Consider the following 15,052-nt stretch of genomic DNA (forward strand, 5'->3'; position numbering starts at 1 on the left):
GCACCGGCTCCGGTGCCGAGGGCGGTGGCATCGTCCTCCATGGAGGTGGACGGTGCTACGGGGACGGACGGCCGGGAGGAGGCTGGCGCGGCCATTAATTAATGCCGCCCCGCCTCCTCCTCCAGGCCAACCTCAACCACTGCCGCGCGGCACAGGACTTGATGTCCCAAGTCCTTGCGGAGTGGGGGGTTGGCCTGGCGGTCGCCGCCGAGCCGTACCGCGTCCCTGATCACCCTCATTGGGTGGGCGACGCGGACGGCTTGGTGGCGACGGTATGGGGAGGGGGCGACGGGTCCCCACCGTTCTCCTTGTTGGAGCGCGGTCGGGGATTCGTCGCCGTGGACTGGGGGGGGGTCGCTGTGGTGGGGTGCTACATTTCGCCCCGTAGCGGTCACGCTGCGTTCGAGCTGTACTTGGCCGAGGTCGCGGCATGCGTGCAGCGCTACGCGGCCCGGCCGGTGCTGGTCCTGGGGGATTTTAATGCCAAGTCGGTGGCTTGGGGATCCCCCAGGACCTCCGTTCGCGGCGGGATCCTGGGCGATTGGGCGGCGGGGCTCGACCTCCGGGTATTGAACCGGGGGTCGGAGAACACATGCGTGCGGCGATATGGGGGGTCCATTGTGGATGTTGGATTCGCGACCCCCAACGCCGTGCGCATGGTGTCGGGTTGGCACGTGGTCGCGGGGGCAGAGACACTCTCCGATCACCGGTACATCCGGATGGAGGTCTCTGCCGCCGCGAGTGCATCCCGACACGGCCGCCTGCGTGGCACCCCACCACGCCGCTGGGCGCTTCGGCGCCTGGACAAGGACGCCCTGATGGCAGCTGCCCTCGCTGCAACTTGGCCGCAGGGAGCGGCCGAGTTGCCGAGCATAGAGGAGGAGGTCGCCCGGCTCGGAGCATTGGTCGCGGGTATTTGCGACGCGGCGATGCCTCGGGTCGGGCGGGCTTCTCCTCGCCGGGCGGTGTACTGGTGGTCGGACGCGATCGCGGAGTTGCGAGTCGCGACTGTCCGCGCCCGACGCCAGTGCACCCGCGCGCGCCGTCGTCAACGTACAGGCGACGGCGTGGCGCGAGCGAGGGCAGCTGATGACCTGTATGGAGCATACCGCGTGGCGCGGGTTGCTCTGCAGGTCGCCATCAAACGGGCCAAGACCCAGGCATGGAAGGAGCTCCTCCAGACCCTTGATGACGATCCATGGGGGCGCCCATATAAGGTGGTGCTGAATAAGCTCCGCCCGTGGGCGCCCCCCGTCACCGAGGGTCTTGACCCCCGGCTGCTGGAGGACGTGGTCAATACACTCTTCCCAATTGGGGAGAGGGGACCGCGTCCTCCGGCGGCGGCGGCTGTCCCAGTGGAGTGGACGGCCGAGCTGGGGGTCACGCAGGAGGAGCTGGCAGCGGCCATCAGACGGCTCGGGGTTCGTAACACGGCCCCGGGTCCGGATGGTGTGCCCGGCCGGGTTTGGGTCTTGACCCAGGGCGTCCTTGGGGCCGACCTCAGGCGATTGTTCGACCGCTGCCTGAGGGACGGGCGATTCCCCCCCAGTTGGAAGGTGGCGAGGATGGTCCTCCTCCGGAAGGAGGGTCGGCCCGCGGAGTCTCCCTCCGCATACCGGCCCATTTGTCTCCTCGACGAGGTGGGCAAGCTCTTCGGGCGTGTGATTGCTGCCCGCCTCGTCGAGCACCTGTCGCGGGGTGATCCCGGTCTGGCCGACTGCCAGTTCGGTTTCCGGGGGGGCCGATCGACTATCGACGCGATAGGTCGTGTGAGGGCCCTCTCGGAGGCGGCCGTCTCCCGGGGAGGGGTGGCATTGGCAATATCCTTGGATATTGCCAATGCCTTTAACACCCTCCCCTGGGAAGAGATAAGGAGGGGACTCGAATATCATCGAGTCCCCCCTTGTCTCAGGGCGGTCGTCGGGGATTATCTCCGCGGCAGGTGGATCGAGTATCCGGGCCGGGATGGTGATATGCGGAGGGAGGTGTACTGCGGTGTTCCGCAGGGGTCGGTCCTCGGGCCACTCCTGTGGAACATCGCGTACGACTCGGTGTTGCGGGCCGGCCTCCCCGACGGCGTCAGCACGGTGTGTTATGCGGATGACACACTGGTGCTGGCCGTCGGGGCGCACTGGGGGAGGGCCATGCGTCGCGCGGAGGAGGGGTCGCAACGCGTCGTCGACCGGATCAGGGGGATGGGGATGACGGTGGCGGTCCATAAGACCGAGGTGATTGCGTTTCATTCACCTCGGCAGGATCCGCCACCCCCTCTGATTCGGGTGGGTGGGGCTGACATCGAGGTGAAGCCCCAGATCAGGTATCTAGGGCTGATCCTCGATAGCCACTGGCGTTTCGAGAAGCATTTCCGCTGCCTGGTCCCCCGGTTGGAAAGGATGGTTGCGGCTCTGGGCCGGATCCTGCCCAACCTGGGGGGCCCGGCGGGCCGAGTTCGTCGCCTCTATGTGGCAATGGTCCAGTCGGTGGCCCTATACGGGGCCCCCGTCTGGGCGGACGACCTGGCTGCCTCCCGGCGCAGCATGACTATGCTGCGTCGGGTGCAGAGGCGCATGGCGCTCAGGGTCGTCCGCGGGTATCGGACCATGTCACATGAGGCGGCGACGGTTCTAGCGGGGATGCCGCCCATGGACCTGCTCGCGCGGTCGCACGCGGTGATGTACCGGCACCGCGTCGACCGTCGCGCGGGGGTGGGGGCGGTCCCGGGCGGGCAGGAGCCTGCTTGGGGCGATTTGAAGCGCCAGGCCCGGCAGTCCGTGTTGCTCGCGTGGCAGGAGCGGCTGGCTCTGCCAACCGCGGGGCACCGGACTGTCGGGGCTGTTCGGCCACTCCTGAAGGAGTGGCTGGACAGAGGCCATGGCAGCCTCACCTACCGGCTGGCACAGGTATTTTCCGGGCATGGCAGCTTCGGAAGATACCTGTGCCGGATAGGGAAGGAGCCGACGGCGCGTTGCTGCCACTGCGACGCTGAGCAGGACACGGCGGATCATACCCTGGAGGTATGCCCCGCGTGGGAGGGGGAGCGCCGTGTCCTGGTCGGCGTCGTCGGGCGGGATGTCTCGCTGCCGGGCGTGGTGCGCGCCATGCTCGGCAGCGAGGAGAAGTGGAGGGCCGTGGCCTCCTTCTGCGAGAACGTAATGTTGCAGAAGGAGGCCGCGGGGAGGGAGCGCGAGCTTCAGCGGCGTGCTGAAGCACGCGCTCGTGCGGTGGCCCGAGGTCGTCGCCCGGTCGCGAGGCGTCGCGGGCGGCCGCCTCGGCGTGGAGGATGACCTAGGCTGGGAGGGGGGTCCTGAGGGGACCCTCCTCCCGCCAGGCGGCGCCGGGTCGGACCGGTTGGGGGTAGGAGTGCCTTCCCCTACCGGTCCGACGCAAGGGGAGGCACCCTCGGCGGTCTGGTGCGGCCATGAACGCCCGGCCGCCGAGGGATGGAAACGGGGTCGCGGGCGGTTGCGAGTTGGGGCTCGCAGCCGCCACTAAACGCGGCCCCGGGACGGATAGCGGCGGGATGGAGTGGCCCCGTCCCGCCGCTATGAGGCAGTGTGTCTACTGGGGGGACCGATTGTCCCCCCGGGGGATGGGCGCGAAAGCGCGGGCACGGGGAGGATACCGGAAGAATGCATCGAGCGATTCCCGGTATCCTCCCAAAGCGTGCCGAAGGGTCACCGTGGGGTTTTTAGTGGGTAGGTCCCGCGCTTGTCGTTGTACGGGCGCGGGGAATCCCACACACGCCTCCCACCTCTCCCCAAGGAGGTGGGAGGGAGTCTTTCGAAGATTTTCCCCACGACAAAAAAAAAAAAAAAAAAAAAAAAAAAAAAAGTCTGCTCTGCCCCGAATCATCGCTCCGGCGTCAAAAATCGTCGTAGGACAAAAAATCGACACGCTATCTTGCAGGAAAAAATCCGGGGACCACGATGGCGTCGTCAAAAGTGCAGGTCGTCGAGCTCGTTTTCGAGAGAAAAAAAAAAAAATTCTCAAAATTCGACAAAAAAATAAAACGATTATTGGATCGTGTAGAGAATGTAAAACTGCATCAGAATCGCATAGACGAAAATTGGCGTTCACGTGCTCGTTTTTGTGGAAAAAATTAAAAAAGCTCTCAAAGTTCGAGATAAAAAAAAAAAAACCATCGACCAGGTAGCCAACGGTAAACGATACAAGTATCGTACGGGCGAAAACGAGCGTTACCGTGCTCGTTTTCGAGTTATTGACGAAAAACGGCCTGGAGCGATCGGTCCGGCGGTCGACGCGCGAAAGTTTCTAAGTCCGCTCTGCTCCGAATCATCGCTCCGGCGTCAAAAATCGTCGTAGGACAAAAAATCGACACGCTATCTTGCAGGAAAAAATCCGGGGAACACGATGGCGTCGTCAAAAGTGCAGGTCGTCGAGCTCGTTTTCGAGAGAAAAAAAAAAAAATTCTCAAAATTCGACAAAAAAATAAAACGATTATTGGATCGTGTAGAGAATGTGAAACTGCATAAGAATCGTATAGACGAAAATTGGCGTTCACGTGCTCGTTTTTGTGGAAAAAATTAAAAAAGCTCTCAAAGTTCGAGATAAAAAAAAAAAAAACCATCGACCAGGTAGCCAACGGTAGACGGTACAAGTATCGTACGGGCGAAAACGAGCGTTACCGTGCTCGTTTTCGAGTTATTGGCGAAAAACGGCCTGGAGCGATCGGTCCGGCGGTCGACGCGCGAAAGTTTCTAAGTCCGCTCTGCTCCGAATCATCGCTCCGGCGTCAAAAATCGTCGTAGGACAAAAAATCGACACGCTATCTTGCAGGAAAAAATCCGGGGAACACGATGGCGTCGTCAAAAGTGCAGGTCGTCGAGCTCGTTTTCGAGAGAAAAAAAAAAAAATTCTCAAAATTCGACAAAAAAATAAAACGATTATTGGATCGTGTAGAGAATGTGAAACTGCATAAGAATCGTATAGACGAAAATTGGCGTTCACGTGCTCGTTTTTGTGGAAAAAATTAAAAAAGCTCTCAAAGTTCGAGATAAAAAAAAAAAAAACCATCGACCAGGTAGCCAACGGTAGACGGTACAAGTATCGTATGGGCGAAAACGAGCGTTACCGTGCTGGTTTTCGAGTTATTGACGAAAAACGGCCTGGAGCGATCGGTCCGGCGGTCGACGCGCAAAAGTTTCTAAGTCCGCTCTGCTCCGAATCATCGCTCCGGCGTCAAAAATCGTCGTAGGACAAAAAATCGACACGCTATCTTGCAGGAAAAAATCCGGGGAACACGACGGCGTCGTCAAAAGTGCAGGTCGTCGAGCTCGTTTTCGAGAGAAAAAAAAAAAAATTCTCAAAATTCGACAAAAAAATAAAGCGATTATTGGATCGTGTAGAGAATGTGAAACTGCATAAGAATCGTGTAGACGAAAATTGGCGTTCACGTGCTCGTTTTTGTGGAAAAAATTAAAAAAGCTCTCAAAGCTCGAGATAAAAAAAAAAAAAACCATCGACCAGGTAGCCAACGGTAGACGGTACAAGTATCGTATGGGCGAAAACGAGCGTTACCGTGCTCGTTTTCGAGTTATTGACGAAAAACGGCCTGGAGCGATCGGTCCGGCGGTCGACGCGCGAAAGTTTCCAAGTCCGCTCTGCTCCCGGGGAGGGGTGGCATTGGCAATATCCTTGGATATTGCCAATGCCTTTAACACCCTCCCCTGGGAAGAGATAAGGAGGGGGCTCGAATATCATCGAGTCCCCCCTTGTCTCAGGGCGGTCGTCGGGGATTATCTCCGCGGCAGGTGGATCGAGTATCCGGGCCGGGATGGTGATATGCGGAGGGAGGTGTACTGCGGTGTTCCGCAGGGGTCGGTCCTCGGGCCACTCCTGTGGAACATCGCGTACGACTCGGTGTTGCGGGCCGGCCTCCCCGACGGCGTCAGCACGGTGTGTTATGCGGATGACACACTGGTGCTGGCCGTCGGGGCGCACTGGGGGAGGGCCATGCGTCGCGCGGAGGAGGGGTCGCAACGCGTCGTCGACCGGATCAGGGGGATGGGGATGACGGTGGCGGTCCATAAGACCGAGGTGATAGCGTTTCATTCACCTCGGCAGGATCCGCCACCCCCTCTGATTCGGGTGGGTGGGGCTGACATCGAGGTGAAGCCCCAGATCAGGTATCTGGGGCTGATCCTCGATAGCCACTGGCGTTTCGAGAAGCATTTCCGCTGCCTGGTCCCCCGGTTGGAAAGGATGGTTGCGGCTCTGGGCCGGATCCTGCCCAACCTGGGGGGCCCGGCGGGCCGAGTTCGTCGCCTCTATGTGGCAATGGTCCAGTCGGTGGCCCTATACGGGGCCCCCGTCTGGGCGGACGACCTGGCTGCCTCCCGGCGCAGCATGACTATGCTGCGTCGGGTGCAGAGGCGCATGGCGCTCAGGGTCGTCCGCGGGTATCGGACCATGTCACATGAGGCGGCGACGGTTCTAGCGGGGATGCCGCCCATGGACCTGCTCGCGCGGTCGCACGCGGTGATGTACCGGCACCGCGTCGACCGTCGCGCGGGGGTGGGGGCGGTCCCGGGCGGGCAGGAACCTGCTTGGGGCGATTTGAAGCGCCAGGCCCGGCAGTCCGTGTTGCTCGCGTGGCAGGAGCGGCTGGCTCTGCCAACCGCGGGGCACCGGACTGTCGGGGCTGTTCGGCCACTCCTGAAGGAGTGGCTGGACAGAGGCCATGGCAGCCTCACCTATCGGCTGGCACAGGTATTTTCCGGGCATGGCAGCTTCGGAAGATACCTGTGCCGGATAGGGAAGGAGCCGACGGCGCGTTGCTGCCACTGCGACGCTGAGCAGGACACGGCGGATCATACCCTGGAGGTATGCCCCGCGTGGGAGGGGGAGCGCCGTGTCCTGGTCGGCGTCGTCGGGCGGGATGTCTCGCTGCCGGGCGTGGTACGCGCCATGCTCGGCAGCGAGGAGAAGTGGAGGGCCGTGGCCTCCTTCTGCGAGAACGTAATGTTGCAGAAGGAGGCCGCGGGGAGGGAGCGCGAGCTTCAGCGGCGCGCTGAAGCTCGCGCTCGTGCGGTGGCCCGAGGTCGTCGCCCGGTCGCGAGGCGTCGCGGGCGGCCGCCTCGGCGTGGCGGATGACCTAGGCTGGGAGGGGGGTCCTGAGGGGACCCTCCTCCCGCCAGGCGGCGCCGGGTCGGACCGGTTGGGGGTAGGAGTGCCTCCCCCTACCGGTCCGACGCAAGGGGAGGCACCCTCGGCGGTCTGGTGCGGCCATGAACGCCCGGCCGCCGAGGGGTGGAAACGGGGTCGCGGGCGGTTGCGAGTTGGGGCTCGCAGCCGCCACTAAACGCGGCCCCGGGACGGATAGCGGCGGGATGGAGTGGCCCCGTCCCGCCGCTATGAGGCAGTGTGTCTACTGGGGGGACCGATTGTCCCCCCGGGGGATGGGCGCGAAAGCGCGGGCACGGGGAGGATACCGGAAGAATGCTTCGAGCGATTCCCGGTATCCTCCCAAAGCGTGCCGAAGGGTCACCGTGGGGTTTTTAGTGGGTAGGTCCCGCGCCTGTCGTTGTACGGGCGCGGGGAATCCCACACACCCCTCCCACCTCTCCCCAAGGAGGTGGGAGGGAGTCTTTCGAAGATTTTCCCCACGACAAAAAAAAAAAAAAAAAAAAAAAAAAAAAAGTCCGCTCTGCTCCGAATCATCGCTCCGGCGTCAAAAATCGTCGTAGGACAAAAAATCGACACGCTACTTTGCAGGAAAAAATCCGGGGAACACGATGGCGTCGTCAAAAGTGCAGGTCGTCGAGCTCGTTTTCGAGAGAAAAAAAAAAAAATTCTCAAAATTCGACAAACAAATAAAACGATTGTTGGACCGTGTAGAGAATGTAAAACTACATAAGAATCGTATAGACGAAAATTGGCGTTCACGTGCTCGTTTTTGTGGAGAAAATTAAAAAAGCTCTCAAAGTTCGAGATAAAAAAAGAAAAAACCATCCACCAGGTAGCCAACGGTAAACGGTACAAGTATCGTACGGGCGAAAACGAGCGTTACCGTGCTCGTTTTCGAGTTATTGACGAAAAACGGCCTGGAGCGATCGGTCCGGCGGTCGACGCGCGAAAGATTCTAAGTCCGCTCTGCTCCGAATCATCGCTCCGGCGTCAAAAATCGTCGTAGGACAAAAAATCGACACGCTACTTTGCAGGAAAAAATCCGGGGAACACGATGGCGTCGTCAAAAGTGCAGGTCGTCGAGCTCGTTTTCGAGAGAAAAAAAAAAAAATTCTCAAAATTCGACAAACAAATAAAACGATTGTTGGACCGTGTAGAGAATGTAAAACTGCATAAGAATCGTATAGACGAAAATTGGCGTTCACGTGCTCGTTTTTGTGGAAAAAATTAAAAAAGCTCTCAAAGTTCGAGATAAAAAAAAAAAAACCATCGACCAGGTAGCCAACGGTAGACGGTACAAGTATCGTATGGGCGAAAACGAGCGTTACCGTGCTCGTTTTCGAGTTATTGACGAAAAACGGCCTGGAGCGATCGGTCCGGCGGTCGACGCGCAAAAGTTTCTAAGTCCGCTCTGCTCCGAATCATCGCTCCGGCGTCAAAAATCGTCGTAGGACAAAAACTCGACACGCTATCTTGCATGAAAAAATCCGGGGAACACGATGGCGTCGTCAAAAGTGCAGGTCGTCGAGCTCGTTTTCGAGAGAAAAAAAAAAAAATTCTCAAAATTCGACAAAAAAATAAAACGATTATTGGATTGTGTAGAGAATGTAAAACTGCATAAGAATCGCATAGACGAAAATGAGCGTTCACGTGCTCGTTTTTGTGGAAAAAATTAAAAAAGCTCTCAAAGTTCGAGATAAAAAAAGAAAAAACCATCGACCAGGTAGCCAACGGTAGACGGTACAAGTATCGTATGGGCGAAAACGAGCGTTACTGTGCTCGTTTTCGAGTTATTGACGAAAAACGGCCTGGAGCGATCGGTCCGGCGGTCGACGCGCGAAAGTTTCTAAGTCCGCTCTGCTCCGAATCATCGCTCCGGCGTCAAAAATCGTCGTAGGACAAAAACTCGACACGCTATCTTGCATGAAAAAATCCGGGGAACACGATGGCGTCGTCAAAAGTGCAGGTCGTCGAGCTCGTTTTCGAGAGAAAAAAAAAAAAATTCTCAAAATTCGACAAAAAAATAAAACGATTATTGGATTGTGTAGAGAATGTAAAACTGCATAAGAATCGCATAGACGAAAATGAGCGTTCACGTGCTCGTTTTTGTGGAAAAAATTAAAAAAGCTCTCAAAGTTCGAGATAAAAAAAAAAAAAACCATCGACCAGGTAGCCAACGGTAGACGGTACAAGTATCGTATGGGCGAAAACGAGCGTTACCGTGCTGGTTTTCGAGTTATTGACGAAAAACGGCCTGGAGCGATCGGTCCGGCGGTCGACGCGCAAAAGTTTCTAAGTCCGCTCTGCTCCGAATCATCGCTCCGGCGTCAAAAATCGTCGTAGGACAAAAAATCGACACGCTATCTTGCAGGAAAAAATCCGGGGAACACGACGGCGTCGTCAAAAGTGCAGGTCGTCGAGCTCGTTTTCGAGAGAAAAAAAAAAAAATTCTCAAAATTCGACAAAAAAATAAAACGATTATTGGATTGTGTAGAGAATGTAAAACTGCATAAGAATCGCATAGACGAAAATGAGCGTTCACGTGCTCGTTTTTGTGGAAAAAATTAAAAAAGCTCTCAAAGTTCGAGATAAAAAAAGAAAAAACCATCCACCAGGTAGCCAACGGTAAACGGTACAAGTATCGTACGGGCGAAAACGAGCGTTACCGTGCTCGTTTTCGAGTTATTGACGAAAAACGGCCTGGAGCGATCGGTCCGGCGGTCGACGCGCGAAAGTTTCTAAGTCCGCTCTGCTCCGAATCATCGCTCCGGCGTCAAAAATCGTCGTAGGACAAAAAATCGACACGCTATCTTGCAGGAAAAAATCCGGGGAACACGATGGCGTCGTCAAAAGTGCAGGTCGTCGAGCTCGTTTTCGAGAGAAAAAAAAAAAAATTCTCAAAATTCGACAAAAAAATAAAGCGATTATTGGATCGTATAGAGAATGTGAAACTGCATAAGAATCGTATAGACGAAAATTGGCGTTCACGTGCTCGTTTTTGTGGAAAAAATTAAAAAAGCTCTCAAAGTTCGAGATAAAAAAAAAAAAAACCATCGACCAGGTAGCCAACGGTAGACGGTACAAGTATCGTATGGGCGAAAACGAGCGTTACCGTGCTCGTTTTCGAGTTATTGACGAAAAACGGCCTGGAGCGATCGGTCCGGCGGTCGACGCGCAAAAGTTTCTAAGTCCGCTCTGCTCCGAATCATCGCTCCGGCGTCAAAAATCGTCGTAGGACAAAAAATCGACACGCTATCTTGCAGGAAAAAATCCGGGGAACACGATGGCGTCGTCAAAAGTGCAGGTCGTCGAGCTCGTTTTCGAGAGAAAAAGAAAAAAATTCTCAAAATTCGACAAAAAAATAAAGCGATTATTGGATCGTGTAGAGAATGTGAAACTGCATAAGAATCGTATAGACGAAAATTGGCGTTCACGTGCTCGTTTTTGTGGAAAAAATTAAAAAAGCTCTCAAAGTTCGAGATAAAAAAAGAAAAAACCATCGACCAGGTAGCCAACGGTAGACGGTACAAGTATCGTATGGGCGAAAACGAGCGTTACCGTGCTCGTTTTCGAGTTATTGACGAAAAACGGCCTGGAGCGATCGGTCCGGCGGTCGACGCGCGAAAGTTTCCAAGTCTGCTCTGCCCCGAATCATCGCTCCGGCGTCAAAAATCGTCGTAGGACAAAAAATCGACACGCTATCTTGCAGGAAAAAATCCGGGGACCACGATGGCGTCGTCAAAAGTGCAGGTCGTCGAGCTCGTTTTCGAGAGAAAAAAAAAAAAATTCTCAAAATTCGACAAAAAAATAAAACGATTATTGGATCGTGTAGAGAATGTAAAACTGCATCAGAATCGCATAGACGAAAATTGGCGTTCACGTGCTCGTTTTTGTGGAAAAAATTAAAAAAGCTCTCAAAGTTCGAGATAAAAAAAAAAAAACCATCGACCAGGTAGCCAACGGTAAACGATACAAGTATCGTGCGGGCGAAAACGAGCGTTACCGTGCTCGTTTTCGAGTTATTGACGAAAAACGGCCTGGAGCGATCGGTCCGGCGGTCGACGCGCGAAAGTTTCTAAGTCCGCTCTGCTCCGAATCATCGCTCCGGCGTCAAAAATCGTCGTAGGACAAAAAATCGACACGCTATCTTGCAGGAAAAAATCCGGGGAACACGATGGCGTCGTCAAAAGTGCAGGTCGTCGAGCTCGTTTTCGAGAGAAAAAAAAAAAAATTCTCAAAATTCGACAAAAAAATAAAGCGATTATTGGATCGTATAGAGAATGTGAAACTGCATAAGAATCGTATAGACGAAAATTGGCGTTCACGTGCTCGTTTTTGTGGAAAAAATTAAAAACCTCTCAAAGTTCGAGATAAAAAAAAAAAAAACCATCGACCAGGTAGCCAACGGTAGACGGTACAAGTATCGTACGGGCGAAAACGAGCGTTACCGTGCTCGTTTTCGAGTTATTGACGAAAAACGGCCTGGAGCGATCGGTCCGGCGGTCGACGCGCGAAAGTTTCTAAGTCCGCTCTGCTCCCCTCAGGGGCTGCCAGCCTTTCAGCTGCAGTACGGGCTTAACGAACCCGGGGTACCCGAGTCATACACACACCGTAAGCCTCCTGTTGGTCGTCACAACGACCCATTCACAATTCCCTATTGGTTTTGTGAATGGTACGTGACGGCAGGAGGAACGGGGGTCTTGGCTTAACCGCCTGGGCCACGAGTATGGCGACTCTATAAAATCGCCCTCCAATCCTAAGCTATGGTGCGCGGCGATGGGATGCATGGTTGGGGGAGAAGGCCCAATCCCAAGCGACCACCTCCGGGGAACCTGCCGAACCCCCGGAGTATTAGGCTTACCCGGGTAAGGCGGCTCTGCCCGGGTGGACCTTTATTTCCGACCATCTCGTGGGATTTTTATGGACACTGAAAATAAAATGGGGATGGGGCGGGTTTTGTCGGTTGGGGAGGACGGAGACGGGGTTGGGGTTAGGGTGGCGGCGCTCGCGCCCCACTCAGCGCCAGGTCCGGCTTCGTGGAGGGTGGAGGAGGACGACGAGACGGCGTCGGTCTCGTCCTTCTCCTCCAGCACGAGCCACATAGGCTCTAAGAGGAAGAGGACGGGGCAGGCCGTCGTCGAGGTGGGCGGGGCGATGAGCCCGTCGGTGAGGCTGAGTTGCCTCAGGGACGAGGTGACCGAGGAGATATCGGAGAGGATCTCCTCGTCCCTGAGGCGGGTGGAGAAAGTCGCCGCTGCCTCCGCCTTTAAGGGGCAGAAAAGCGGTGGCGCGGAGGCCCTGAAGGCCGCGGCGGAGGAAATGAGGGAGGCGGCGCGGGAGCTCAGAGGGCGGAACGCCCGTCTGCAGCTCCTGTTGGAGGAGGAGCGACAGGGGAGAAGGAGGGCAGAGGCGCTGTGGAACAGCGCGGCCCTCCCTCCCATCCTCCCTCCTCCTCCACCGCCGCGTCCCTCGGCGGAAGTAAATAAGCGGAGTGCGGCGGCAGTGGTGCGGGGCACCGCGGGCCCCTCCACCCGCACTCCGCCCGTGAAGAAGTCCCCGTCCTCCTCAGAAGACGATCTTCTGAGGAGGATTGGGGACATGATTGATGGCAAGCTGGCCGCCTTCCGGGAGGAGCTCCTCGCCGGAAGAGCGGTCAGCAGGAAGGCGGTGCCTCCCCGACCTGTTCCGGTACAGTCGGGGAAGGCAAAGAAGGGCGGAGTGAAGGCTCCGCCCAGCGTTGCGGCACGAGGGCCCCGGGTCGCGACCCCCAAGGGGGGTGGTGTACCCGTGGTCGCGGTGGTCGCGTCCTCCACAGCACCCTCCCAAGGGGGGGTGGCGTGGAGTGAGGTGGTGGGGCGGAAGGCGAAGCGGGCGGCGAGGAAGGCCTCGCAACCGCAGCCTCCGCCTCCGCCGCCAGCGGCCAAGGTAAAGGCCGCGAAGGTCGGGATGGCACGACCAGGTCGTCCCCCAAAAACGGCAGCGGTGACGCTGACCGTTGCGCAGGGGGGCGACCTGACCCTCGCGGAGGCGATGCGGCTCGCCAGGGAGAATATCTCCCTGGAAGAGCTGGGCATCGCCTCCGTGAGGGCGAAGAGGGCCGTGACCGGGGGTCTCTTGCTGGAGATCCCCGGTGCAGAAGGCGGCGCGAAGGCGGATCGTCTCGCCCAGAGGCTCCGGGAGCAGCTGGGCGAGCGAGGTGTCCGGGTCGCCCGGCCCACGAAGCGCACGGAGATGCGCGTTTGTGGGCTGGACGACTCGGTCAGCGCACAGGATGTGTCCCGTGCCCTTGCGAGGGCGGGGGACTGTCCTGTGGAGGACCTGCGGATCGGAGAGATCCGCAGGTCGCCCTCCGGCCTCGGGTCGGTGTGGGCTCGGTGCCCCCTCTCCGCCGCCCGTAAGGTGGCGGAATCCGGGAGGGTGTTGGTGGGGTGGGTTTCGGCGCGAGTGGAAATCCTCGCGCCGCGCCCGCTCCAGTGTCACCGCTGCCTCGAATTGGGGCACGTGAGGCAGTGGTGCACCTCGCCGGTGGACCGCAGCGGTCAGTGTTACCGCTGCGGTGCCAAAGAGCACCGTGCGAGCCAGTGCTCGGCGGCCCCCCACTGTCCGCTGTGTGCGGACATGGGGAGGCCAGCCGATCACAGGGTGGGGAGCAAGAAGTGCTCCCCCCCCTCCCGGAAGGAGAGGAAGAGGCGGGCTGCACCGGCTCCGGTGCCGAGGGCGGTGGCATCGTCCTCCATGGAGGTGGACGGTGCTACGGGGACGGACGGCCGGGAGGAGGCTGGCGCGGCCATTAATTAATGCCGCCCCGCCTCCTGCTCCAGGCCAACCTCAACCACTGCCGCGCGGCACAGGACTTGATGTCCCAAGTCCTCGCGGAGTGGGGGGTTGGCCTGGCGGTCGCCGCCGAGCCGTACCGCGTCCCTGATCACCCTCATTGGGTGGGCGACGCGGACGGCTTGGTGGCGACGGTATGGGGAGGGGGCGACGGGTCCCCACCGTTCTCCTTGTTGGAGCGCGGTCGGGGATTCGTCGCCGTGGACTGGGGGGGAGTCGCTGTGGTGGGGTGCTACATTTCGCCCCGTAGCGGTCACGCTGCGTTCGAGCTGTACTTGGCCGAGGTCGCGGCATGCGTGCAGCGCTACGCGGCCCGGCCGGTGCTGGTCCTGGGGGATTTTAATGCCAAGTCGGTGGCTTGGGGATCCCCCAGGACCTCCGTTCGCGGCGGGATCCTGGGCGATTGGGCGGCGGGGCTCGACCTCCGGGTATTGAACCGGGGGTCGGAGCACACATGCGTGCGGCGATATGGGGGGTCCATCGTGGATGTTGGATTCGCGACCCCCAACGCCGTGCGCATGGTGTCGGGTTGGCACGTGGTCGCGGGGGCAGAGACACTCTCCGATCACCGGTACATCCGGATGGAGGTCTCTGCCGCCGCGAGTGCATCCCGACACGGCCGCCTGCGTGGCACCCCACCACGCCGCTGGGCGCTTCGGCGCCTGGACAAGGACGCCCTGATGGCAGCTGCCCTCGCTGCAACTTGGCCGCAGGGAGCGGCCGAGTTGCCGAGCATAGAGGAGGAGGTCGCCCGGCTCGGAGCATTGGTCGCGGGTATTTGCGACGCGGCGATGCCTCGGGTCGGGCGGGCTTCTCCTCGCCGGGCGGTGTACTGGTGGTCGGACGCGATCGCGGAGTTGCGAGTCGCGACTGTCCGCGCCCGACGCCAGTACACCCGCGCGCGCCGTCGTCAACGTACAGGCGACGGCGTGGCGCGAGCGAGGGCAGCTGATGACCTGTATGGAGCATACCGCGTGGCGCGGGTTGCTCTGCAGGTCGCCATCAAACGGGCCAAGACCCAGGCATGGAAGGAGCTCCTCCAGACCCTTGATGACGATCCATGGGGGCGCCC

Source organism: Colletes latitarsis, chromosome 4 (genome assembly GCF_051014445.1).
Source record: "Colletes latitarsis isolate SP2378_abdomen chromosome 4, iyColLati1, whole genome shotgun sequence".
NCBI lineage: Eukaryota > Metazoa > Arthropoda > Insecta > Hymenoptera > Colletidae > Colletes > Colletes latitarsis.